The sequence below is a fragment of the Pomacea canaliculata genome, linkage group LG6 (genome assembly GCF_003073045.1).
Source record: "Pomacea canaliculata isolate SZHN2017 linkage group LG6, ASM307304v1, whole genome shotgun sequence".
Lineage (NCBI taxonomy): Eukaryota > Metazoa > Mollusca > Gastropoda > Architaenioglossa > Ampullariidae > Pomacea > Pomacea canaliculata.
Genome location: NC_037595.1, coordinates 13,608,047 through 13,634,468, shown reverse-complemented (window position 1 = coordinate 13,634,468; position 26,422 = coordinate 13,608,047). Strand labels below are relative to the sequence as shown.

Here is a 26,422-nt window from a genome sequence, read left to right as displayed (position 1 = left end):
CGGATCACACTGAAACAAAGAAATCAGCGATACATTACTTTTAAGCGTCGATTTGTTTTCTCCAAATCGCCAAACAGAGGAGAGAGGGAGATTGTTGTGGGACCTTATTACGGTTTATGTTTATAATATATACTTATAATAATTGAGACATGTTTTATAAAAAAAAGTTGTGTATAATATCTACAAAAAGTACAAATCCGAATTACGACGGCCACCCTGCTAGGCAAATATTACACATATAAAAACACCCATAAACGACACACACACACACACACAATTATCTCTCACACACACCCACACAAACACACGTGTGTTTTCATCTCATCCAGACACTCCTTCGTTTACCTCACACTTCATGTACAAACTGCAGAAAAAAAGGAAGTGATAACAAATAAGAAAAAGTAACTGTATGTGTAACGGGAGGGGGAGAAATTTTGCAAAGTCAATATACAAAACATTTTGCGACGAAGGTCATCATCTACAGAAATCAATGCTGCTCAGCAGCAAAGATCTGTTTGCGAGGGAAACAGTTCTGTAATTGTTTGTTTCAGCGACTGGGTATCCCGCGACAGGGCCAATCGAACAGGCACACAACACGAACACACAAATGCTAGAGCACAGGTCAGTTCATCGAACTGCTGGCTCTTAAAGTCTGATCCGGGGTTCCATGCTTGTCTTTACGGTTCAGCGATCTGTCGCGGTTGATTTGCTTTGACATTACCACGCTAAATTGTTACCTGTAGGTAGCATCTTCTAGTCCGAGTCCACCTGGTTATCCGATCGACACTCCTCCAGCCACTGGTGCTGGGTTTCACAGTCTCTGGGGTGTCTTTCCGCCGCCAAGCCATCGAGTGAATGCCGAGAGCCTTATTGACGGCGTCTGCCCGCATTTGGTGGAAAAACCAAACGTCAGAGCAGCAGGTCTTCCCATAGCCTTTTAATCATAGCCTTCGTGTTTCCCAGACCATCTTGTTCTATAACCGTTGGCAGTACGAAGACGGCTGGGCAACTCGAGAAGACATTGTTTCGCTAGTTAATTCCTTTGCTTAGGACCTTTCGTTTGCACTGGGTGGTAAGATCAGAATACTCTTTCAGACAGGGATAACGGTAAGTTTTGAAAATGTGTCGTCTCTTAATATTTCTCCGTACTAAAGAAAAGGGCGGAGGCATATTTGCAGACGCGAGCTAGCCAGACCGCGCCAGATTGGGTAATTATTTTTAGAGCACCATTCTCATGTTCTTACCCTGTCTGGAAATGGGTATTGGCAGACTGTCATAGATTTCCCACCTACGCTGAGTGTCGTGTCTTTGTTTTGGCGGGGAAGTGGGGGCTAGTCGTGGCGTTGGGTTCGAAGCCTGGTTTGCGATGTTATCGATACAGTTTCAGTTGGACTTGTTTCTAACCTTAGTACGTGTAAATGACCTGTACGTATTCTTTAACAACCACCCACGTACACCTTAATGAATTTATAGGTCACGAGGAACATATACTCGTGTTTTGTTTTGTGATTGTTTTATGGATTGTTTAGAAATATTGATTGGTCGATAACTTCAAATCAGGGAAAAGAGAAATCCGTTTCTGCAGTCATGCCGTTGGTTGTGGACTATAATAGCAGAAAATTTCTGTTCATCCAAAGACACCTTTTTATTTAATTATTCATTGCCGAAATTAAAACGGTAAGACAGCAAGGTAGGCCAGAATTCAGAAATCCTGATCAAAATACATTTTGACGAGAACGAAGTGATTTAAAGGCTAAATTCTTCTTATCCTCCGCGCCTCCAGCACTAAGGGAAACGCCCCATTAACCCTGCCTGACTAACAGCTTGACCCTTGAAGACAAGCGCCATGTTGCGCGACACACTACTTCCTGTGGTGTCATACGCCGACAGAGCGCGGCCGTAGGATGCCTTTGATCCGCCTCGCCGCCATTTTGGAGGCCGCTCTGTGACAGATGTTTTCTCTATTTCACGACTTGTTCTTCTTTTGGGGATCGTCACGGGTGTTATTTTTTATCCAGCACCCATTTATAACACTTAGATCAATCAGCAGCGTGCTTCGTGACTGTCTTTGAAGGAACTTTTCAGATTGATTCTTTAGTTAGTTGTGACTGCGAATTTTTGTATGAGTGGCAATGACAAAGGGAAGAAAGGGTCGAGATTATTGGCAAGGGCGTTCAAAACGTTAAAACAACTTTAAAAAACTTTTTTTTTTGGGGGGTGGGGGTGGGGGAGAGCTAATTTATGAGTAGGCGGAGGGAACTCTTTTTTTTTTTGGAACCGAAAGGGTTATTATGTGTGCCATTAGAGAGAGCATGTGTATGCGGACTCAGAACTCTTAATGTGCCCTTAGTTCCTTTCGGTTGCATCGAGTCGTCAGACCATGCCACACAAACGAAGGAAGGGAACGAGGTCGAGACGAGACTCATCCTAAAATCTGAGATAAGCCGGGGATGTGAAGAAGCACAGTCGGTTAGACAGTGTTTCTGCCTGGTTGGGCGGTTGAACAGTTCTGTGTAACCGCACAGCGGTCAACAGATACGCAAATTAGAATCTGAGGCTTGTTTTATGTTATTAAATTATTTGATACTTTTCATCGTCTTGTCAATAATGTAATGGCGTTCGTCACCCGATGAGGCAGTCTCTTTGCAGCTGAGGCTAATCCACGAAGGTGAATGTGTTAAATGACTATTGGGTTTCAAATTTTTGTTTTCTAATAACTGGGTAAAGCTCAATGAAAGATGCTATCACGCACGGAAGAAAATCCAAACTCGTGACATTACAGATTTGCATAATTGAGATATAATCCCACCTCTGTCGTTTGGTGAGCCTTGAGAAGGTAAACTTATCAATGTACAATCAAGATATCTTTCTGCGATTTGATGATCTTTGAACGCTTGTATATCTTGTAAAGTCGGGGGTCGGGGAGCATTATTCGCCTAGATTTGTTGAAATATAGTATAGTATCTTGCATTAAGCTTTAACATGCATTATAAAATATTGCACTCGAAAAGGCCTTTAACGCAATAAACAATATTTGTGCTAGTTGCGTTGCACATAATTTTATTGTGTGACATTAAGCATCTAAATAATAGTCTAAATAGTGTAAATACCAACTGTAAACGCTGTGGATCAATTTTGAGGTGGAACATGTTGGATTTGCCAGACCTGCTTCCTAACATTTAATTTTTAGCACACAAAGCGTGCGTGCGCTTTGATCGTTGCTGCTATTTTGGGGCGACGGTCATGTCCTGGCTGCCTCCGCAAGCTGTTGGGATGTCAAGTATAATACGAATTATAAAAAAAAAATCTCCTTTTATTTGTCTTCTTCCTTCATTTTGACCTTTTATCCCCTCCTCATCATTTAGCAGCTGTAGCACTCACATTTACAATTTGCGAAACCTTAAAGTGCCAGAAAGTGCACTTAGGTGAGATGTCCCGTGACTGTGGAAGCGTGTCATTAGAAGCGCAGCGACTTGTGCTGGGTTGAACAAGTCACTGAACAACTGGACAGTGATCGGTCCACTCTTCTCCATGGGAAATAAAAAGGAAAAACTGAAAGAGACGTTTATAGGTTTGCATAGAATAGAATAAACAAGTAGGTTTCCAAGAGGAACTGGACGGTAGAAAGTCTGTAGGGCTCTCGAGCAGTTTTACTAAGGCGACCTTAATCTTCAGGATCGAGTGTGCCCACGACAACACCCAGCGGAAAATATCTCTTGTTTTTGACCTTGTTCCTAGTGTGTTACTGAGTAAAGCACGTTGGACTTATGTACCTTGGAGTGGTGCGGACCACGAGCAGCTGCGAGCTTTGTTTCCCAGCGCTCGGCAAACTGATCCATCCTTTGTGTGGCACACTGTTTAGACCTTGTAGACCGGTTTATGGAAATGCGTTTTCCGTCAGATCACTTTACAAGCCGCTTTCTTTACTGGCAAGTGTTAAACCGCATCAGTAGTTTCCAGGTGGAAGGCATTTTCTCAACGCAGATGCTTATCAAGGCTTGTTGATTAAGGCTTGCTATATCAGATTTAAGAGGGTGGAGCCTGCCGCCTTTCACATTTATTTTTAAGATTCCTGATTAGGGAAGTGGCAAAAAATGGTAGACAGAGGTAGGAGGATTCTGCTCTGCGTTACAATTATTTGTCTTCGTCGAATGTCACCTGTAGATGCTTATCTCAGTAGACAGTGATAAAAGGTAACAATCGACAGCTTGTTCGGAGTAGCACAATTTCTTTATTTCATACACTATACCCGTTTCTGTCAGTGGATGTGTGTGTGTGCGCGTGCGCATGCTTCCAGACTGGGGTAGACCATGGATCGATGGTCTCACTTCTCCGTGTTTCATTTCGGGTGTAGTCCCGTCATCCCACAGGGGAGATGAAAATGGGGGGGTTTGGATAGGGATGGGGGTGTGTGTGTGTGAAAGTTGCCCCTCCTCCTGGGTTTTCTTTTCTTTCCGCGGCTTCTTGCAGCCCTCCATGGTAACAGAAATCCAAACAAGCCAATGGTCGGCTCACTTGCTCGTGCTAGCGCGCGCCAGCGTGCACAATGGCCGCCTCTGGGTCGGCGTTTGGGAGACAAATGCCACTTACAATTGGGCGCGTAAATGGACTTTTTCGAGTGTCCTGATACAGGCTCTTGCGTCTCACAGTGGCGGCGCCACAATACCTTTGTTTGAACTGTGAGGCTGACCCCACGTGCAGAACGTTTGAGATTGGAACTGCACAAACGTTCCGACTAGAGAGAGCCAGCGCCCGTCACGCCGGCACCTGCGGAACTGCTGCTTTTTTTTTTTTTATTTAAAGCTTTTTCTCCAGCAAAGCGTCTCTCTCTCTCCATTTCTTCTGTTAGTGGAACCGCCGCGTGCGTGCGGCAGTTATTTCCATTTGTTTCGCCCAAACGCTTTGAACACGGGTCCTTGAGCGAAGCTAAAGTTTCTTATGGAATAGATTATGTTGGCCAGCCTCGAGGCAACGGCTTCCACTGATCGAAAGGTACCACTAATAGGCCTTGATTAAAGGTGACAGCAGTGGTGCATATTGGGTAATTTTCTGGAGGAAGCGTTTTATTGGTTGCAGCAGCGCCCGGCAGTTTGTCTAGAGGGGACAGGCTTATAAAGCCCTGGATGTTTGCCTCCTACTACCTTCGCTCGGCCAACTCCAAGTTTTCGTTGCAAAAAGTTTTACGTTTCCTTTGGACGTTTTGTAAGAGACTCTTAAAATATCTTAATTAAGCATTCAGAAATTTTATTCCAATAACAGGAAAGCGAATTTTTCGTCAACATTATCGAAAATGTCTTTGTTTGCGTACAAAAAGCCAGTGGGCGAATCGGAGAAAACTTCGTGCCGGGCACAGTGGAACGGGTTAAAAGGGTTAAACGGGATTTTTATTTGGTTACATATATTTTGGCGGATTTCTAAGTCTCCTCTTTCTGTGACTTAAAATGGTAATCTAATCAGCAAATGTGTTATACACAGGTTCACTAAAGGTGGAGGTTGACTGGACGATAATCATTCAGTAGTTTTGCTTTGTCTTTCCTGTGTCACGTGGTATACAGATTATTTAGCTCTGGACTAAAGGCTTTCTTGGTCTACGTCTACCTCTCTTTCCAAGCTCGTAGACGTACAGATGCATTATAATTTAACGAGTCGTTGATTTGTCCAGCCAGTCTTAAAAGTGTTTGTAATCACATTAGTAGAGATTGCATGCGGGTTCCTTAATTGATTAATGATTGTGATAAAGATGAAGGTGGAGGCAGTGATTCTGATGACACATTTACCCGGAATATTTGGATGTGAAAACATAAAGAGAAAATCTGTCGGCAGTTTATAAAAACACAGCATTTTCTTTATCATCAAGTTATAGCAGTTAAGCATTTTCGGTATCAAGCAGCAGCAACAACAACACGACTTTTTTATTTAGAAAAGTTAATAATACCTGACTAATGTAAGAGAAAAGATAATATGCAGCTCGGGGTAGCATGAGCTTAGGTGCCTGAAATTAGATTTTGATGACAGGATATATGAAGCTGGTGGGACGTGCTCGACCAAGAATAGGAAGGAGTGTGGAGGGGAGAAGAAAGAAAAGGATTTAAAAGCTTTTTTAGGCGAAGACTGTTAGAATCTCTCTCAGAAGGAGAGTGAGTGAGCGAGCGAGAGAAAGAGAGAGAGAGAGCCAGTGCAGGTGAGGACCATTGTAAGACGTGGGCAGGTGCAGTCTCTAAAAGAGAAGGCAGACTGCGGAGAGTAGCGGTGCGCGTGGCTGTGCGTGTGTTCGAGCCCCTCGGTGCGCACTTGGAGCTGGAGGCCGCACCGCAGGGCCAGACAAAAGTGGCCGCCTCATTAGCCAGCGCCATGAATTTTTCATCGACATTAACTTTCAAGTGGTGGTCGAAGGTTGTTTACCTGCCGATTTGAAATTATAAAACTTGTTTTGTCGGCCGTGGAAGTCTTGTGTGGTGGCAAGTGCTGGGACAGAACATAAAAGTGTCGTGAGAAGAAGACGGCACTGGTGCTTAGACACTCTTCCTCTTTGGAGAAAGAAAAGAAGGATAAAGTGTTGGAGGCTTTGCAAAAGGGGGAAAAAAAATCTTGTACTTTCTTTTGTTGCATTTTGCCCTGCAAACATGCATATGTTTCGTGTTGGAAATGAAACCAGCTGCCTTATTTTAGTTTTGTGGAAACACTTTTATTTCTGACGACCTTTCTTTGTTACTTCGGTCAAAGACATTATTAACCATATGGTGGGCTAAATCGAGAGACTAGGGGCTTCAGTGATTTCTCTAATGTCATTAAAGATGTGAGAGTTTTCTACGTAATCGCTCCTCGATTTAATTATGGAAGGTTTCAATATTTTCAATGCTTCATTAGACGAAAAGTTTACTTGCTTCTACGAATTTCATGCATGGTTGGCTAAATCGACAGATTTCATTTTGTTCATTTTCATTTTTGTATTCAAGTCATTGTGTTGTAGTTAATTGCTCGTATAGTTGTCTGATAGCATGTTTTTAGTTTTTAGTGGCATTAAACAAATGAAACTGTATGCGCCATATTTTTACTTATTTTTACCGTTAAATGCTTATGATGCTCAACATACACGTCTGTCTGCGTTGTAAGCATTTTTGTTACAAAATGGCTTAATTCACGGTAAAGGTGGATTTGATCTCTCAGTGGAAAATATGCTATCATGAAATTTATCGCAGTGATACAAAGCGTGGACAGTAAATATCACAGGTTACATACTTCGCCTTAAAACAAAGCAAGGGTAGTAGATTACATGTAAAGGTAGCCTACCTATTGTTCGGTCACTGGCGACAGAGGAGTTGGAGGTCAGCTTTCCCTATCTCCTCTCCTTCACTGCCTTTCCTTCACTGATATTAAAAACACCTATAAATAACTAGGTCAGTTGAGGACAGTACGCTGCGCCACACGGGTATCGAACCGGATAGTGTGCTGCAACCACTCGCTTTGCTCTCTAAGTTGTGCATGCTTGAATGGGTACACGGACTTTTCGCCGACGGACGTTTCGCCGCCGGACGTTTCGGAGCCGGACGTTTTGTCGACTGGACGTTTCGCCGCTGGACGTTTCGGAGTCGGACGTTTTGCCGACTGGCTTTTCGCCGCCGGACGTTTCGGCGCGGGGCACTTCATTTCGGCATTTCACGCGGGACCTTTAGCCGAAGTCAAGTGTGGGACGCCCCTTAGCTGACACATTTCTCTCGCCATTGTATCAATGTATCAGCGAACTCTCTCTCACTATCCCTCCTCATGTGAACCGTTAGCTCACACATTTCTCTCGCCATTGTATCAATGTTTTTTCTCAAAGCTGTTGCGCATAATCTGTGACAATCAAAGTGAACTGTCTGTGAAGTCTGTGTGTAAAATTTGTTTGAAATAAAGAATTATTGTGTAATCTAGTAGTTACTTTCATTCTTTGAGAAGTAAGTAAGCTCTCTCTCTCTCTCTCTCTCTCTCTCTGACATAATGCGGCGAAACGTCCGGCGGCGAAAAGCCAGTCGGCAAAACGTCCGACTCCGAAACGTCCAGCGGCGAAACGTCCAGTCGACAAAACGTCCGGCTCAGAAACGTCCGGCTCCGAAACGTCCGTCGGCAAAAAGTCCGCACACGGCTTGAATGCCTGTACGGGATACGCATGCCGGTAAGGCAGCAGGAATCGACAACGACCGCGCGGATCCTATCAAAGAGTGGGTGTGAGGAGTTTGCGAAGGTGCTAATAAGCCAGTGTTCCAAAATCTGGCTAACCAAACAGTGGCCACATGAATAGTTGCTTTTTTTGATGGTCTCCAAACAAGAAGAATAGTCCACAAGTGTGACAACAATTGAACCATCTCCTTGTTTTATCATGCGAGCAAAGTATTTCTCCAGGTGTTCCATTGCCGCCTCTCGGCGGCAGCTGAGGTGATGCAGGCTGAAAAACTGTGAAACGTTTCTACGAACATTCCACGTGGAAGAAGGCCTGATCCTAACCATCAAAGCTCTATATGATGGTTCCAGGAGCACAATTCTGTTCAACAACGAAGTAGTGGGGTCGTTCCCTACCTCGGTCGGTGTCCGCCAGGGCTGTCTGCTCTCCCCTGTACTATTCAGTATCTTTCTCGAGAAAATCATGCGCAAGAAGTTAGCTGACCGCCAAACCTCCGTCTCGATCGGAGGGAGACCGATAAGTTAGCTGCGCTTTGCTGACGTCATAGCTCTCATGGCCGGCAGCAACAGCGAGTTAACAGTCACTAACGGACAAGCTCGACGCATGCTCGAAGGCGTATGGGATGGAGATTAGTACGGAGAAGAGCAAGGGTCATGGTGGACACCATGGGACCGGAAAGGGCCTTCGTCCAGTTGAATGGAGAGAAACTGGACGAGGTTCAGTCCTTTACATACCTCGGTTTGAACCTAACCAACAATGGGCGTAGCACGACAGACGTTCGGACGCGCATCACAGCCGAAACAGCGGCAATGATGAGACTCAGCCAAATTTGGAACAGCAAAAAGATCTCATTTGCGGCCAAATTCACGGTCTGTAAGTCTCTTGTTGTATGTCTTGCTGTATGGCAGTGAAAGTTGTAACTACACCGGACTGATGAGCAGTACTTGAGAGCATTGGAGATGCGGTTCTATAGGATAATTTTTCAAATTTCCTATAGGCGGGAGAAGACCAACGACTTCGTGCGAAACCTGAGTCTCAGTCTGGTAGGTCGCCAGGTTCCTGTCCTCACGGTCATAAAGCGGCGGAAAATGGAGTGATTAGGGCATGTCGTCTGGCATGATTGTATGCTAGAAGTGGCATTGCAGGTCCTTTGCCGAGGGTAGAAGGAGTAGGATAGGTACTCACATCAGTAGACGAAGTATTGGGGAGGAAGAAGCCCTCGAAAGCACCGTGGATCATAAGAAAAGATCTCGATCTTTGTGAGCTCCACAATAAATTGAGGCTTCAAAGGCAAATGAGTCCTAAGGCAAAATCTGGCTAACTAAACAGTGGCCAGGCTAATGGTTGCAATTTTTGATGGTCTTCGAAGAAGACTAAAAACATTCCACAAGTGTGACAACTATCGAACCATCTTGTTCTATTATGCGAGCAAAGTAATGCTCAAGGTGCTCCAGCGCCGCCTCTCGGTGGCAGCTGAGGTGATGCTGGCTGAAAAACTGTGAAACGTTTCTGCAACATTCCATGTGGAAGAAGGCCTGATCCTAACCATCAAAGCTCTATATGATGGTTCCAGGAGCTCAATTCTGTTCATCAACGTAATGGTGGGGTCGTTCCCCACCTCGGTCGGTGTCCGCCAGGGCTGTCTGCTCTCCCCTGTACTATTCAATCTCTTTCTCGAGAAGATCATGCGCGACGAGTTAGCTGACCACCAAACCTCCGTCTCAATGGGAGGGAGACCGATAAGTTAGCTGCGCTTTGCTGACGACATAGCTCTCATGGCCGGCAGCAACAGCGAGTTAACAGTAGCTAACGGACAAGGTCGACGCATGCTCGAAGGCTTATGGGATGGAGATTAGTACGGAGAAGAGCAAGGGTCATGGTGAACACCATGGGACCGGAAAGGGCCTTCGTCCAGTTGAATGGAGAGAAACTGGAAGGGGTTCAGTCCTTCACATACCTCGGTGTTATCCTAACCAGCAATGGGCGTAGCACGACAGACGTTCGGTCGCGCATCCCAGCCGAAACAGCGGCAATGATGAGACAACCAAATTTGGAACAGCAAAAAGATCTCATTTGCGGCCAAATTCACGGTGTGTTAGTCTCTTGTTGTATGTCTTGCTGTAAGGCTGCGAAAGTTGTACACTGCACTGGATTAATTTGCAGTATCTGACAGCATTCGACATGCGGTTCTATAGGAGAATGTTTGATATCTCCTATAGGCGGGAGAAGACCAACGAATTCGTGCGAAACCTATGTCTCAGTCTGGTAGGTCGCCAGGTTCCTGTCCTCACGGTCATAAAGCGGCAGACAAGGTAGTGGTTAGGGCATGTCGTCAGGCATGATTGTATACCAGAAGTGGCATTGCAGGGCCTTTGCCGAGGGTAGAAGGAGTAGGATAGGTACTTATATCAGTAGACAAAGTGTTGGGGAGGAAGAAGCCCTCAAAAGCATCGTGGATCACAAGGAAAGTTCTCGATCTTTGTGAGCTGCATAATAATTGAGGCATCCAAGGCAAATGAGTCCTAAGGTAGACAATGCCTATAGGAAGGTTCACCGTACGGGACATGTATGGCCGTAAGGCAGCCAGAATTGACAACGTCCTATCGGCGGCAGCTGAGGTGATGCTGGCTGTAAAACTTTGGAACGTTTCTACGAACATTCCATGTGGAAGTAGAAGGTTCGATCCTAACCATCAAAGCTCTATATCAGGGGTGGGCAATTAATTTTCCCAAGGGGCCGGATGAGAAACTGGAATGGTTCTAGAGGGCCGGACTAATATAGTTAACTCAGTTTTACCCAATACAGTATATATAGTATATTTACTGGTGGGCGGCCAGCGGGCGGGCCGGTCAGAGACAGGAGGCGGGCCGGATCCGGCCCGCGGGCCGGCGTTTGCCCAGGTCTGCTCTATATGATGGTTCCAGGAGCTCAGTTCTGTTCAACAACGTAATGGTGGGGTCGTTCCCCACCTCGGTCAGTGTCCGCCAGGGCTGTCTGCTCTCCCCTGTACTACTCAATATCTTTCTCGAGAAAATCATGCGCAAGAAGTTAGCTGACCGCCAAACCTCCGTCTCGATCGGAGGGAGACCGATACGTTAGCTGCACTTTGCTGACGTCATAGCTCTCATGTCCGGCAGCAACAGCGAGTTAACAGTCACTAACGGACAAGCTCGACGCATGCTCGAAGGCTTATGGGATGGAGATTAGTACGGAGAAGAGCAAGGGTCATGGTGAACACCATGGGACCGGAAAGGGCCTTCGTCCAGTTGAACTGGACGACGAGGTTCAGTCCTTCACATACCTGGTTTGATTCTAACCAGCAATGGGCGTAGCACGACAGACGTTCGGTCGCGCATCCCAGCCGAAACAGCGGCAATGATGAGACTCAACCAAATTTGGAACAGCAAAAAGATCTCATTTGCGGCCAAATTCACGGTCTGTAAGTCTCTCGTTGTGTGTATCTTGATGTATGGCTGTGAAAGTTGTACACTGCACCGGACACTGCACCGGATTGATGAGCAGTATCTGACAGCATTCGTGATGCGGTTGTATAGGAGAATTTTTCAGATCTTGATTTTGAGTCTGTTATGTCCCCCAGTGCCTGTCCTCATGGTCATAAAGCGGCGGAAAATGGATGGTTAGGTCATGTCGTCTGGCATGATTGTATACAAGAAACGGCATTGCAGGACCTTACCATGGGCAGAAGGCGTAGAATAGGTGCTTACATCAGCAGGCAAAGTGTTTGGGAGGAAGAAGCTCCCAAAAGCACCGTGGATCATAAGGAAAGTTCTCGATCTTTGTGAGCTCCACAATAAATTGATGCTTCAAAGGCAAATGAGTCCTAAGGCAAAATCTGGCTAACTAAACAGCGGCCAGGCTAATGGGTGCAATTTTTGATAGTCTCCAAAGAAGACGAAAAATATTCCACAAGTGTGACAACTATCGAACCATCTCTTTGTTCTATCATGCAGGCAAAGTAATGCTGAAAGTGCTCCAGCGCCGCCTCTCGGCGGCAGCTGATGAGACGCGGGCTAAAAAACTGTGAAACGTTTCTGCGAACATTCCACGTGGAAGAAGGCCTGATCCTAACCATCAAAGCTCTATATGATGGTTCCAGGAGCTCAATTCTGTTCATCAACGTAATGGTGGGGTCGTTCCCCACCTCGGTCGGTGTCCGCCAGGGCTGTCTGCTCTCCCCTGTACTACTCAACATCTTTCTCCGTCTCGTTGGGAGGGAGACCGATAAGTTAGCTGCGCTTTGCTGACGACAAAGCTCTCATGGCGGCAGCAACAGCGAGTTAACAGTAGCTAACGGACAAGCTCGACGCATGCTCGAAGGCTTATGGGATGGAGATTAGTACGGAGAAGAGCAAGGGTCATGGTGAACACCATGGGACCGGAAAGGGCCTTCGTCCAGTTGAACTGGACGACGAGGTTCAGTCCTTCACATACCTGGTTTGATTCTAACCAGCAATGGGCGTAGCACGACAGACGTTCGGTCGCGCATCCCAGCCGAAACAGCGGCAATGATGAGACTCAGCCAAATTTGGAACAGCAAAGAGATCTCATTTGCTGCCTAATTCACGGTCTGTAAGTCTCTCGCTGTGTGTATCTTGCTGTATGGCAGTGAAAGTTGTAACTGCACCGGACTGATGATCAGTATATGTCAGCATTCGAGAGGCGGTTTTATAGGAGAATTTTTCGGATCTTCTATAGGCGGGAGAAGATTAACAAAATCGTGCGACGAAACCTGATTCTCAGTCTGGTAGGTGCCCATGTGCCTGCCCTCACTGTCATAAAGCGTGGTTAGGGCATGGTGTCAGGCATGATTGTATACCAGAAGTGGCATTGCAGGGCCTTTGCTGAGGGTAGAAGGTTTAGGAGTGAACAGAAGATGATTTGGGTGAATAATGTGAAATGGTGGTTTTTATAGTTAAATCGATATAAGCACTTACTTAGTAGGGGATTTGTGTTGCCTCAGAGTTGTCCTTCATTTTTTCTCACTCAGAATGCTGAGCAAACCCCAGCAGTGGGAGACAGCTCGAGTGCTGTTAACTGCTATCATAGGAACAGTTGTGTCGCTCTCCTTTTGTTGTACACGTGCATATCTCATCCAACTTTCCAAATGTGCTCAGCAGATAACCACGATACTTCTGAACTGCCACCCGAAAAACCATAGAGTTTTCAGAGGAAGGGGAGACAAGGAAAAAAACTCCCCTTTTATTCTTCTGAAGGCACTACCAGAGTGGTGAGGCCAATCAGGATGTTTGCTTGAGACCAACAAAAGGTAGCATTCTGGCCTGGTGGGCACCCGACAGGTTGCTAGAAGTTGGAGGGCACTTGAGGCTTGTCGAAGCAGTCCGGCAAGTGCTAACCCCGAGCCGGAGGACAGCCGAGAGCAAGCGGCCCTACATGATAAGGTCGTCACTTCTCTGGCCACGCCATCTGTCAGCTCAGCAGCCGGTCAAACAGTTTCGGCCATCCGAGAGGCCCGGCGCCTGCCCTGGGCGGTGGTGACACGTGTGCTGAGCTAAACCTGAGTTATCGCTTGCTGTTCTTGGCTGCCCTACCCTTGTCAACCGCAGAAGGGCCAATAACTAACCTGACACGGTGTCGAGGGCCGAAATGCGACCAACACTTTGGACGAGATTTGTTCTGTTTTTTTGTTTTTTTTTGTTTTTTTTAAAGTTTTATAGAAAAGATGGAAAACGTTTGAGCATAAGGAAATCATTGTTATTTATATTCATGTCCTTTAGCCCGTTCTTTTTTTTACATTTTCTTGTTCTGTGCATTGACTTTCTTTTACAGCTTTTTGTGGCACTCTTCTTTCTTGTATCGTATTTCCGTTTACTGTTTTCGAACTGTTCCCCATTTACAAATGAACTAGGTATCAATAATTGTCCCTTTACTTCTGTCTTTCTTTCGTTGCGTTGAAAGATGGGAAGTAAACATGAGGTAACAAATGAACAAAAGAAGGGCATAGGGATTTGCCCAGTGATGCATGTCCAGCAGCAAGTAAAGGTAAGAGCGGAGAATGGCTCGGGGAACTCTTGACTCGCATGCAGACTTTCGCACTTAGGACGACTTACAGCACGTGCTCACTATCGGTGCTGCTTGCACGTGCGTCTGTGCATGAGTGCTGTTTCATATCGTTTGTTCTGGCTGCTTGTTTGCATGTAATGTTTCTTCCTCCTCCTCCTCCTCCTCCTTTCTCTTTCCCCCCTTCTCTCAGTCTCTGATGGAGTCGAGCTGGCAGTTCACAGTGCAGGCTATTCCCTACAAACTCCGGCCTTTATCAGCAGCCAGATGGAAGGAGATGGCGCGGTTTGTGACGCTGTGTCTCGTTCCGCGAGCTGGTGTCTGAATACTTCATGAGTCTGTCAGCCTCCTCTCTCAACTGTGTCCGATCCCAGCGACAGGGGAAGACAACTATTCAGCCACGCACTCGCCAGCAGGCCTCCAGATGCAGACAAGAGCCCGCGCGCACACACACACACACTAAAACTGAAATTCATTTACAAACGCGAGGTAGATTTTAATTTATCGACCAAAACGGTAAGATTTTTCTTGACCGCAATGCAGTTTGAAGATCGCCAGATATATAACCTGTTCTCCAAGTAGAAAAAAAGATGATGTGAATTCTTTCCCTTTGGGCAGACTTGTAAAGGTGGAGAGAGGATACGAGGGAGATGTGTCTTGACATGGGAAGGGCTAAGAACAAAAAGCAAGCGCTGGCATATCAAACCAGACCAACCAAGGTAAAAATATCGACAGTCGAAACTTGTCCCTCCCAACTTGCCACTAACGTATAAGGACATTTAAAATATAATGAGTACTTGTAATTAACATTAGACCTTCAGAAGAATTTAGCATTCTAGGTCAAACCGACATTTTGATTGTGCGAGGCGTGTTAAGGACAACATGACCTGAGCCGATGTTTCTGGTGTAGTCACACATCCGTGCTCACCTCACTCGTCGCCAGTAAAGCTCTTGTCACCAAGATTACGAGCTTCATGGGTTCCTCTCTGGATGTGGTTCATGTTTACAGGGCTAGACTAGCTCGCCGAGGTATAGCTGTAGTTGCTAACAGTATAAAGGCCTTGCAGGATGCTGCAGCACCACTGCTGCTTTGATTGCATTGTTAACGATAACGACTGGACAAGCGAGATTTTCACTCAGCATGTAAGAGAGACACGCAAATGCCTATTTAGAACTTCCTATTTATGTGCATAGATAAAGCCAAATTTAAATCTTCTAAATGGTGGTCTGATTTTGTTTGGGACGGGAGCTGTCTCGAAGAGGGGATGGGGTGGAGAGCTGATATCTCAGTCTGCTCGCACGCTTGTCTCGTCTTGAAGGCTGGTGGCCAAAAAAAGACATTTGCCTTTTTCTTCCCTCTTCGTTGCGAAGAAAAAGTGGAGCCCGTCCAGATGGTAGCTTGTAAATTTTGAATTTACCGAAGTTTCGCCAATCTGCCGCTATGATTAGCCAGTCAGGGCCCGAAGGTCCCCAGGGTTCTCGCCTTTGCAAGTCTGGCTGACGGGAATTGTTGCTAATGTTGGCGCAAGGTAGGTGATATCTCACCCTCCCTTTTTCTCAAGTGACCCGCCTGCATTATTCATGCGGCCAATAATGAAATATCAAGAAGAGGCACCTCGCGAGCAAAGCCCTCACAAAACACATCCCCGCTCAAGCCCAGCGCCATTCCTTGCCGGACCTGGTCTTGTCGCGGTGGGATATGCCGGATACGTGGTTAGTCCAGGTATCGCCTTCCGCCCAGGCGCGCTCTAGCTTGTCAGTCTTGGGGCAGATTATCTGGAGATCAACCCCTCCTCAATGTCCGGGGGAAAAAAAAACACCGTTTAGTTCAAATGTTTGTCTTTTAGCAGTTTTATGATTCCCAGTGAGACTTGTCCACTGGAAAGGTAAGCGCCCGCTGTCCGTACCTCCATGTTAGACTAGACTTCGATTCTACATTTAACTGAAAGGATTTTGAGATCATAGAAGTATGTGAGTATTTGGAAGGTCTGGATAAAGACGCAGGTGATTGGTGCTCCTGAGAGGCACACGTGCGCGTACACATGTTCACTAATGTAGATAAATCAGCAAATTCATCATACACAGGCACGGGTACACCCACTGCACTAAAAGCCCTTAAAAATGTGTATGTTTGCAGTGTGTACAATTCTCAGATATCTGTCTCTTTGTTTTCTTTCTATTTCTGTATAAATTCATAAAAAGTTGAACGGTCTTCGTGGGCAATCACCATGGCAACGCACATGTCATTTTTAAAATTTTTATTTGGCATAGAATGTTTGTCTGAACGTCCCAGCTGACTAGTTTCTGCACACTGCCAGTTCTGTCATTGTTATTAGGAAATAAAATGGAGTAGGCACAGTGTTAACTGAACGACGCACTGGAATAAATCTCGTGCCCCCTCTTTTCAGTTTGTATCCCCACGCAGTAAGCCACTTTCCGCTTCTTAAAAGCCATGGACAGGTGATTGCCGAGGCAGACTCTCGTGGGAAATGGCAGCAGCAGAGTGTGGAAGCGTGGACAGTTTTTGTTCCGTCACCCACTCACCTTCCGATCTTTAGCAATCAGATCCCTTGTCAATCTACGGCCAATTATTTAGGTCCACGAGTGGTGAGCAAAGAGGTTTTAAAAAAATGGGAAAAAATGGTGGGGTGTGCAGCGTCAAAGAACCAATTACACGAGCGGGGGAGGGGAGAAGGGGGTGAGAAAGAGAAACCACTCTGGAATCAAAAAGGTTGAGTTTGCTCGACCCAACAGTGAGGGCATGCAGCGTAGGTCGTCGCTACCTCGTGCAGTCGTGTTCCGCGCCGCTGAGGCAGACGTCTGCGAGGCGAAAACTGGAAGCTCCAGGCAGATTAAAAAAAAAAAAAAAAATCCCCACACTTTTAATTATTGGTTAGAGTGTGTTCTGTTTGCTTTTGGTACCATCACGGAGGGTCAGGAGGGCGGACAAGATGCTGCGGAGGTCGATACGGAGACACTGAACTCGAGTTTCTTGGTAAACACTTTGCTGTGTAATAACTCTCTAGTGAAAACGGTTAAACAACTTCTGTGTATTTTCTTGTGAAATGACTATTTTTTAAAAGTATAAAACCTGGTATTTCTAGTAAAACTTTGAGCTCCATTTTTTCTTGTGGAAGCTTACCATGCGGTCACGCTGTCTTCACATCCTTCACGGTGTGTTGACTGACGATAAACATGTGTTTACTCGTGGAGAAGCTCGTTGTGGCTAGAGCGGACAGTTTGGGACAAGGATACAGGTTTGGCTATTAAGGGCTAGCGAGGTCAGGCAGGGACTGTTTCCTCCGGTACAGTGTGCACTGGGTCGAGAGTAGCTGTACTGGGCTACGTAGTGGCTCTTAACGCCGTCGACTGGCAGAAAGAAATGGAGCGGTACTTATGTTTATTGGAGCTCCCACAGCAGAGGCAGATAGCAGAGATACACGGGGCAAGCTTGAAAAGTGGTGAGAATATTAACCACTGGTCTATCACCGAGACCAGCAATTGCTTCGTTAGATTAGAGAGGCAGGTGAGCAATGAAGAGGATGCCGGCTGGAGACCAAACAGCTACAGCTACATTCGAGCTCGGTCACTTACCACTTGAACTTCAGTTTGGGCATTTCTAATTGTTGATTGATGACGTGAACGAGAGACACGAGAAGAATGAGAAGAGAGTAAAATAAGACGAACATGTTTGCTTTTATTAGCGGTAAACCGTGTCCGAGTGTTCTGATCTTCACAACGTTTCCGTATCTCTTCCGTACCGTCCCCGTCCCTGTCCCCAACATGCGCCGAGGGTCAGGCAGCAGCCGCAAAGGTCAAGCGGAGCAAGTACCTAACCGCTAAGAGGCAGCTTGACCAGCAACTGCTCCCAGCAGACGAGCGCTTCATCGACCATGCTGCGTCGCCCCGAGTGTCCCAAGATGCTGCTCGCCAGCAGCTCTCGCCGTGCTGGGGGTAGGGGCATGGGGGGTGAGACGCACTTGTGCGGCAGTTACGGCTGCTTGCCATTGCTCTTTCTTTTTTCTTTTTCCTCCCGTGCGGGCCACAGTTTGTCGGCTTTTGGCGATGACAGGAGTAGATAACTGCTGTTTACGGCACGCTGGGGGGACAGGGACGCGACCTCTGGGGTCAATAGGACTGCAGTGGCTTGATTGGCTCTCAGATTTTTTAAATAATGTGAATGCCACATTAAGCAGGGGGCAGAATGTAGTGACGTAACATATTTCTGTCATGTACAACAGGCTATGGGTTGTTGTCATTGTAGCAATTACCTTTATCTTCATTCACAACGGTCAGAGTTCGAACAGATATTTGTAGTCGCCCTACGTCTCTGCTGGTGTCAACAAGATGCGTAAAGAAAAAGACCCTGTTGTATATTTTTGCGTTTGTTGCACCAGAATTCATTTGATTATCCCGGTTTGTTCAAATCCAGACGAAGAGTTTGAGAAAGAAGAAAACTGTAAACCATACAACTCAAGACAGCACCAAAAGATCAGAGGTTAACGGCAGAGAAATCCGAAGGCTGAAGATTGTGTAGGGAATATTACGATTTGCGCGGCCTACGTTGAGCAGACACTAAACGACATTTTAACTGGGGCCAGAAAAAGAGAAAATGATGATGAAGACAGATTGAAAGATAATAAAACAAAGAATGTAAAGAATTTCTTAGCTGGAGGGTGGAACAAAATAGATCAGACTCGGAAGTACAGGAAGAGAAGGTTATCTGGAACTGGGTACAGATTTTGTGGTGTCCTTCTGTGTTAATTAAGGAATTAAGTTTCAATAGAATAAATCACTTCCATCGACCATGAAGCCGTCGGTTTTAGCGGAATATAGACCGCGTAGCCGTCACTTTTTTGGTTCCCTTTTCTTTAGTTTGATTTACAAAATATTGACCAATATTAACCAATCACAAACCAGTCACATACGAGAGGTCACAAACACTCACATATTGCACACACCTCAGATGATCAACGATGAGCGATGATCAGTCCATCTTAGAAAGCGCGGTAGCATTGCAATCTGTTTGTTGTTTGAAGAAGCAGGCATTCCAGGAATCTCCAGACCGAAAGTAGATGGAACCTTTTATTTCATAGGGTGAGGATAGTAAGGCAGCGTGACATGAGCCATAGCGCGTGACGACACTAACCGGAAACACTCCAGGTCACAGTAGTGTCATGCACCAGATAACCACTGCACACCACGCGAGCTTCCATTGGCCAGCCGTGACACTTTTTTTTTTTAATGACTGTAAACCTTTCATCATCTTCCTCCTCCTGTGCCACTTAACAAGAAGCTTTGAAATCTTTCTCCTTTGTTTTTTCTCGGCATACACTTTGGGTCAGTTTTGGCCATATCGAATGTTGTAGGAACGATACTAGCCAGAGAGAAGAGGGCGGGAGAAGAAGGGAGTGGATGAGGAAAATGAGATTCGTTACTAAAACGAGGCGGAAATTAGTGATGAGTTGGGCTCATAACCCAAGGTGAAGAGTGACACATAAAGCATCCCCGTTACGCGGGGGCAAAGGGCAGGGGATGTATTGCATAATAAAAGGTCGCAAATGCAGACAGTGGACCCGACAGCTTGCAGCGCCGAGCAGCGATCCGGTCTTGAAAGACCTTTCAGGAAAGAACGCCCTGCTTGTAAATTCTTGAGTCATCTCAAGCCAAGGAGAATAGGCGATTGAAGCGATATAACCTGTGTGTGCGTGCCTGCATGCGCGCGCGTGCGTGTGTGTGTGCGTGCGTGCGTGCCTTGCGTGCAGGCGTGTGCGATTCGGTTGGGAGTGAAGGAGAATGGTTAGCGATACCACTTAAAAATTCATGAATTTAAATATGCCATTGATTGCCTGCGACCGTGATTTCTGCTTCCTCAGACACCGCTCGTTCTTGGCATCCTTTTCTTTCCTCTCCTGCCTGCTCTCGCTGGCTGGGAAAATCCTTGTTCCAGGCTGTATCATTAATCTCAGAAGGCTGACGCCAATGTTCTTTGCCTTAGCGAGAAGCAAACTTTGATTATACAGTGGAGAGTGTCTTCATTTACCCTACAGTCGTGTCAGCCCTTCCGGCGTCTGTCTCAAGATTATGTTCGGAAACTTGCCTATCAGCCATGCCTTTTTTTTTTTCTTTCTAAAATTGCGACTTTCCTTACAAAAGATGTTTAAATACGGAACACTCTTGAGTTTTCATTTCCCCTGTTGTGGCCTCTGTCTCCAGTCATGTTTTCATTTCTTGAGAAAAGACAAGATATGTAGACATGAGACTTCTGACCCACGTGCGCCTGTACTACCCGCGGCGCCCTCTGGCGAATAATGTTCTAGTCGTACCTTGCTGCATGGACAGCGTGAAGTTGGTATAGCTACATATCACTACACAGTGACTTTGCTGGATTAACATACAACCCGCGCCGACATACGCATTTATGCACAACATAAACTATCAACCAAATTTTCATATCTTTATAATTAAAATAAAATAATTTGCCAAATAACTGATCCACTCGCGGTCATTCACACAAACAAACAAGGTGAGGCATGAACAAAGTGGGGCACTCGACAATAAAATCCAAATCACTATCCCTCGTCTTCCAACACAACCTAGTCGTCCTATCGTCCAACATGGATACCGTCCTTGCTACTGTGCTCGTAGAGAAGCTGTGAACATTGGTCTGAAACTGCTTCACGAAATAAAACCTTCGGCATTGTGTTGGCAAACTTGGAGTGGTATGTGATCAGAGTTAATTTGTGTGTTTTCATTTCTTATTTTCAGTTAGGGTTGGAAATACCTAGAAATACAAACGTTGTACAGAAAATTGTCCTATGCACCGCCTCTGGAACGTTCCATTAACGAATAAAAAAAAAATTAGGGAAGGGAACTCGGTGAGGGTGGGTTGAGTGTGTGTGTTTGAGGGAATGAGAGATATTAATGTTGTTTACTATTATATCCGTGAGATGACTAACTCCCGTTCCTAGCCCTTCAGGCAAAAGAAGAGCAAGAAACATCCTAAGCATCCGCAGCTTTCTTCAATACCTGATCTCCAGGCATCAGCTTGCAGGCATCTGAGTACATCGTAAAAGATCAAACGATTACTTGCTGAGCGCATCAAAGGAGGCGGCCGGCGGTTTAATATGCCAGATTACAATGGGTACGCGAAAATGTCGGTCGCCGTGCCCCTGTGAGCTGACCGGAGCTATTGCCAGGCACGGCACTAAGAAAACAATATTGCATCTTGTAATCAAAATATTAAAAAGTGTATGTTTTAAGGCCAAGAGGAGGATACGCTGCATGTCTGGGAAGAATCTCGGGGGAGGAAGACGGAGACAAGAACAAAGGGGACAACACAAGATATGACAGAGGTAAAACCTGACAGAAAAATAAAGACCTTACCATAGCGATAACATTTGTCTGCAATACTTAACGAGAAGAGTGTGTGGACTTTAGTACAACACCAGTGACATACATATATATTAATAGTCTGAAAATTTACCAATAGTGTGCAGGAATCCCATGCCTTGCAGGAATCCCAAACCTTCAGTGCAGAAGATATCGGATCACCATAAGATAATCTTTTTCCTCGGAATAAAATTAAGTAGTTACGGACAGTTTAATCTATTACAGTCACATGAAAAGGGCAAGACAGAGCTACCGGGCGCATCCGCGAGTTTCTCGTATCACATACAGGACTTGGACATCTCTTTCCATCGAGTGGAGAAAAAAATGACTTTGAACTGGCATCGTAGCCGGGACTATACTTCACAACTTTGATCCTTCCGATTATCTCCTATTCGGCTTAAAAAAAAGGGTTAACCAGAAATACTCGGGAGACGAGGTGACCCTTTTGCTGTCATTATGCCATCCAACAACGCAGGGTAATATTTGTTGGAGGGGTTAGGGGCAAAAGGGGCACCGGTACATGTTGGAGAAGATGGTGGGGGACTGGTTGGGGTGGGGTAGGGGGAGCGTCTTTAATGGAAAGGGAAAAGAGGGGTAACACGGCGAAGACGACTAGCGACATCCCAACTTTCTAGATGAATCAGACAAAATTTGTTTCTGGCAAAACTGTGCAAACTTCAATCAGTCCTTCGTGTCTCAAGGCTGCGGCCCGATCCTGGGCGCGCCATTTTCTGTTTCATAAATCAAAGTATGAAAGTGAAGATTAAATTCAGTGTCAATTCTGTCCAGGCGCCTGCAGAATGTAATCTGTGCTCAAGGCTAGAGTTAGTCACAGTGATGGAGTGTTAAGTTGTCAGGTCCATTTCGACTTGGCCTCGACTTCAATCACCATCCTCTACACGGAGCCGTATGGACGGTAGTAGGGGGGCCCAAAGACGAGGGGATAGCCCTTTTTTTGTTTTTTGACTGCGTATTTTGTGTTATTCCTCATCCCCCCTATTCTCTTTGGCGCCTCGCAGTCACCTCGCACCCTTTTCTTGTGTTAATGCGGCTTTTGTGCGATCATTCAATCAATTATCATCCCGTGTGGTGGCCGCATTTACCAGTTGGAGATGATCTGCTGTTTATGCAAATCAGGGAATATTGCCATGTCGCTGTCTCTCTTTCAAAATTTCGTTTTGTTGTACCTGATAAAAACAGGGGAGGGGGGAATAGGAGATAAAGAGAGAGAGAGGGTTGGAGGCTGGGTAGGAAGATGGAGGGCGATTGTGATTAAAAAGTATGATAATGCAGAATGAGCATCATTTTCGCGTCTGTTCCTCGTGTATGTCGACGTGGTGTGCTCATCAAGCCAGGACTGCGCGGTCTAATGAACGGACCCCTTGTCTTCAAAAGACCCTGAATGATCCAGGCTCTCTCCTTTTTTTTTCCTTTTTTTTTTAAAATTTTATTTGTGAGGACATTATGTCGCATCTGCACCCTTTAACGGGAGAGGCTGTGTGGGTGGTGGAGAAAAGTAGAAGATTAAGGGACCCCAATACTCGTCGGTTATTTTTCTTTCGATTAAGATTTAAAAAAATTTTTAATTATAAATTAAGTATTCACGTGTGTGCGTGTGTGTATGTATATATATCTACTCCAGCATGCTTATATACATTCTTGACTTAATGAGTCCTAGTCTCACTGGATGCGACTTTAAAAGTCACGCGATCGTTTATAATCTGATACGCCCTTAATGTGATGCTTAAGATGTCGAGGAAGAGTTCTGAAGGAAGACGACCACACCAGTTAATACAAATAAATAAATTCACTGCGACCATCTACTCTGGCCCTGTCAAAGTTGAAAGACTTGGGATGTCTTTTCCGTAAGAAAAAGGATCTTAATGAACAAGGTCTGCAGTGATTGCGGGTAAATGTTTAAAAGGTGCTCGGCAGAGGTCGCTGTGGCCCCGGGAAAATCGTTACACACAGTAGTAATTACACACAGGACAGAAGTGTTTTGAGCTTAAAGACACTGGTCATTGTTATTAAATATTATTAAGACAGATTCTACCACATCATACTCATAATCAGTAATTCAGTTTTTTTTTTTTTTTTTTTTTTTTTTTAAGTTTGAACATGTTCCAGGAAATGAGTTTCACCAGTTTTTCATTTTATTAGTTGAAGGGAATTTAGAGCGTATTCTAGAAATTTAAAAGATTTAGCGCGGTGTCCTGACTGTCGGTCGTTAAAGGGGGCGGTACAGTCCGGGAGTGTCGTGCTGTGCGTGCATCACAGAAGGTCGTCCACGAACGCCAATAGACCGGGTCACGCAAGAGGACAAAAATCAGGGTTTAAATGCTTTAATACACCACCCGTTTGATTGGCTATTTTTCTCAGTCCAACGCTTCTAAGTTCAGATGCACGTACAGAGAGAGATATCAAGGTGTACGAGTCCCTTCTGAAAATTCTCTGTTTTAGGTTTGACTTGATGCTTTAAAGTTAGTTCGTTTTGTCTTTTTGAGTTATTTCTTGTTTTGATATTGTGATATTATTGGAGACTTTTGGTCGGGGGGGGGGGGGGAGATGGAGGCAAAGCAGAATATAACTGAACTGGTAGATTCTTCATTTACTCCAATCGTAACAGCCGGGTGATTTAGGCTCATGCCTTTCAGGGTTTGTCGTTCTTTCGGGTGTTTTTGTACCTGTCCTCGTCTAGAAGACTCCAGGAACAGGGATTACTGCGGCTCGATTGCAAATTGGCCAGGCGCCTGTCACTTTTGACGTGGGTAAGTGGCCCAATTTCTGCCAGCCTCTTCACTCTTCGACCCGACACGGCTTTTACTCTCCACTTCTTAGCTTGGGACGATGGGCAGCAAGCTGGGGCAGCACGCTCTCTTCACTGTTTTGTCCTTTTGCGCCCACATCACCACGGTTACTGTTGGAGAAAATGAGTTTGATTGATTATGAGCGCTCTTTAGAATCGTATGGGATGTTTTTGTCAGGGATTTATAATTTAGGAGTCGTTTCGTGGCAAAGTTGTCGAGCAACATTGTTCTTTTTTTTCCTTGTAACATTATTTTCGTCGTTAGCTCTGTCACGGCGTAAAACACCAATTCCTCCCTCCCCCCTCGTTAGCTCTGTCGTTTTTATAACAATAATAATAATTAGTAGTAGTATTATTGATAGTATTATTAGTAGTTTTATTAGTAGTTTTATTAGTAGTATTATTAGTATTATTATCATCATCATCACGCCCTGAAAAATACTACTGTATCCCCATCATCACTCGCAATAACGGGAAGCTCGCGCTCACCTCCTTCCCCCCCCCCCTATTTTTTTTGTGATAATGTGGAATTGTTTCATACCTCCTACAAACAGGGAGTTATGGTTAGACTATTTTCTTCTCAGTGTTCAGTTTATGTGTGTTAACGATAAAGAAGTGAAGGATGTCGTCTTCATTAAAACCAACGCGACGACATTTAGGTTTTCATTGAAATAGAACTTGCAACGTCCGAAACTGTGCTTCTAGATGAACAAGAAGCCATCGAGACTACAACGCTTTTAACGTTTGCTCGGTAAAGCTCGTTTGATTACAGATTTTTATGAATGATTTTTTTTAAACATTCATCAAGGATTAAAAAAGATACGGGTAGCAACTACACTAAATTAACGGTACGTGTTACAAGAGAATTTGTTTTCAATTTGTCGGGTTGGTCGACACAGCGCGTGACGTCAATCGATGGTGAAGAGCCGTTGCAGTCGTTTAGCAGCTAAACGTGACAATTTTATCAGCGGCGTTGCACCCAGTCCCAAGTTTAGCGGGTAGAATGAAAGGGAGTCGGGAGGTGTAGGCAGTGTGCACAATAAACCGTCGGCCGCAAGCGCGTGGGCTTAAACTTAGTGGCAGATGGCAAGCTTTTGCTGGATGCGCACGTAGATTAAGTCCTGTGCGCGGGTGCCGGCCACATGTCAGCTCATTTGCATGTAACCCAAACGCGGGGGAACTCACAAAAGAACAAGGTTTAGATTTTTTTTCTTCTTCTTACGTCATAGTCATTCACTGTCCGGAGGTTGGCGCCGAACTGGTGCGTGCGCCGTGACTACACCGCCACCGCTGCAACGGGCGACAGGCTGTGAGGCAACAACTGCTCGGGTGTCGGGTCTGGCAGAGGAAAGGTTTTCAATATACAGTTTTTCTTCCTGGTACCAGGAATTTATGTGGCGTGACCAAGCGGTGTCCACGATAACCACCTTTGTTTGCTCTTTTCGCCTGCGTGATGCAGCTGTCAGTTTTTCTGTTTTCTAAATTGAAAAAATAAAAAATTGTCAGTCGCTATCAGCCAAATGGTTTACGGTCTGCACACTTGGAGAAGTAGCTGGAGTTCAGATTTAATTATGTGCATCTAGCAGGTGAAACTGGGACAATAATATATTTCAGTAGAGACATCGATAGAGTGTTAACATTTTGATATCAAGCATATAAACATGAGATAGAGTGAAGTATTAGTTATTTCCGTATGATTAGTATTTATTGGCCATTTGAATCCTTTGTAACGAACTCAGGTGAAGGTGTGTGTGTTGGGAAGGAGGGGTAACTAGTTCCGAGGCAGTTCATTTAAACAATCATTTTGTGGATCGTGTAACATCATCGACGACTGAGTAGAGAACTCTTGATGTGAACACACTGCAGATCCGCGCGCAGCTGAAATCAACTGAAAGAAAGCCTGGAGTGACAGCCATCAACTGTAGACTGACTTTTTTTTTATATGGCTTTCATATGTTTTCATTGGTCAGTGGTGGATACTAGTGCTACTGAATAGGATTAGACAAACTTTGTTGCCGCAGTAC

General features: G+C 45.4%; 1 protein-coding gene across 2 annotated transcripts in view; it reads left to right on the top strand.

Annotated features, from left to right (window-relative positions):
• Positions 1-26,422, top strand: part of LOC112567307 (transcription initiation protein SPT3 homolog) — a 52,926-nt gene that overhangs the window by 11,642 nt on the left and 14,862 nt on the right. The gene's annotated exons all lie outside the window — the stretch shown is intronic.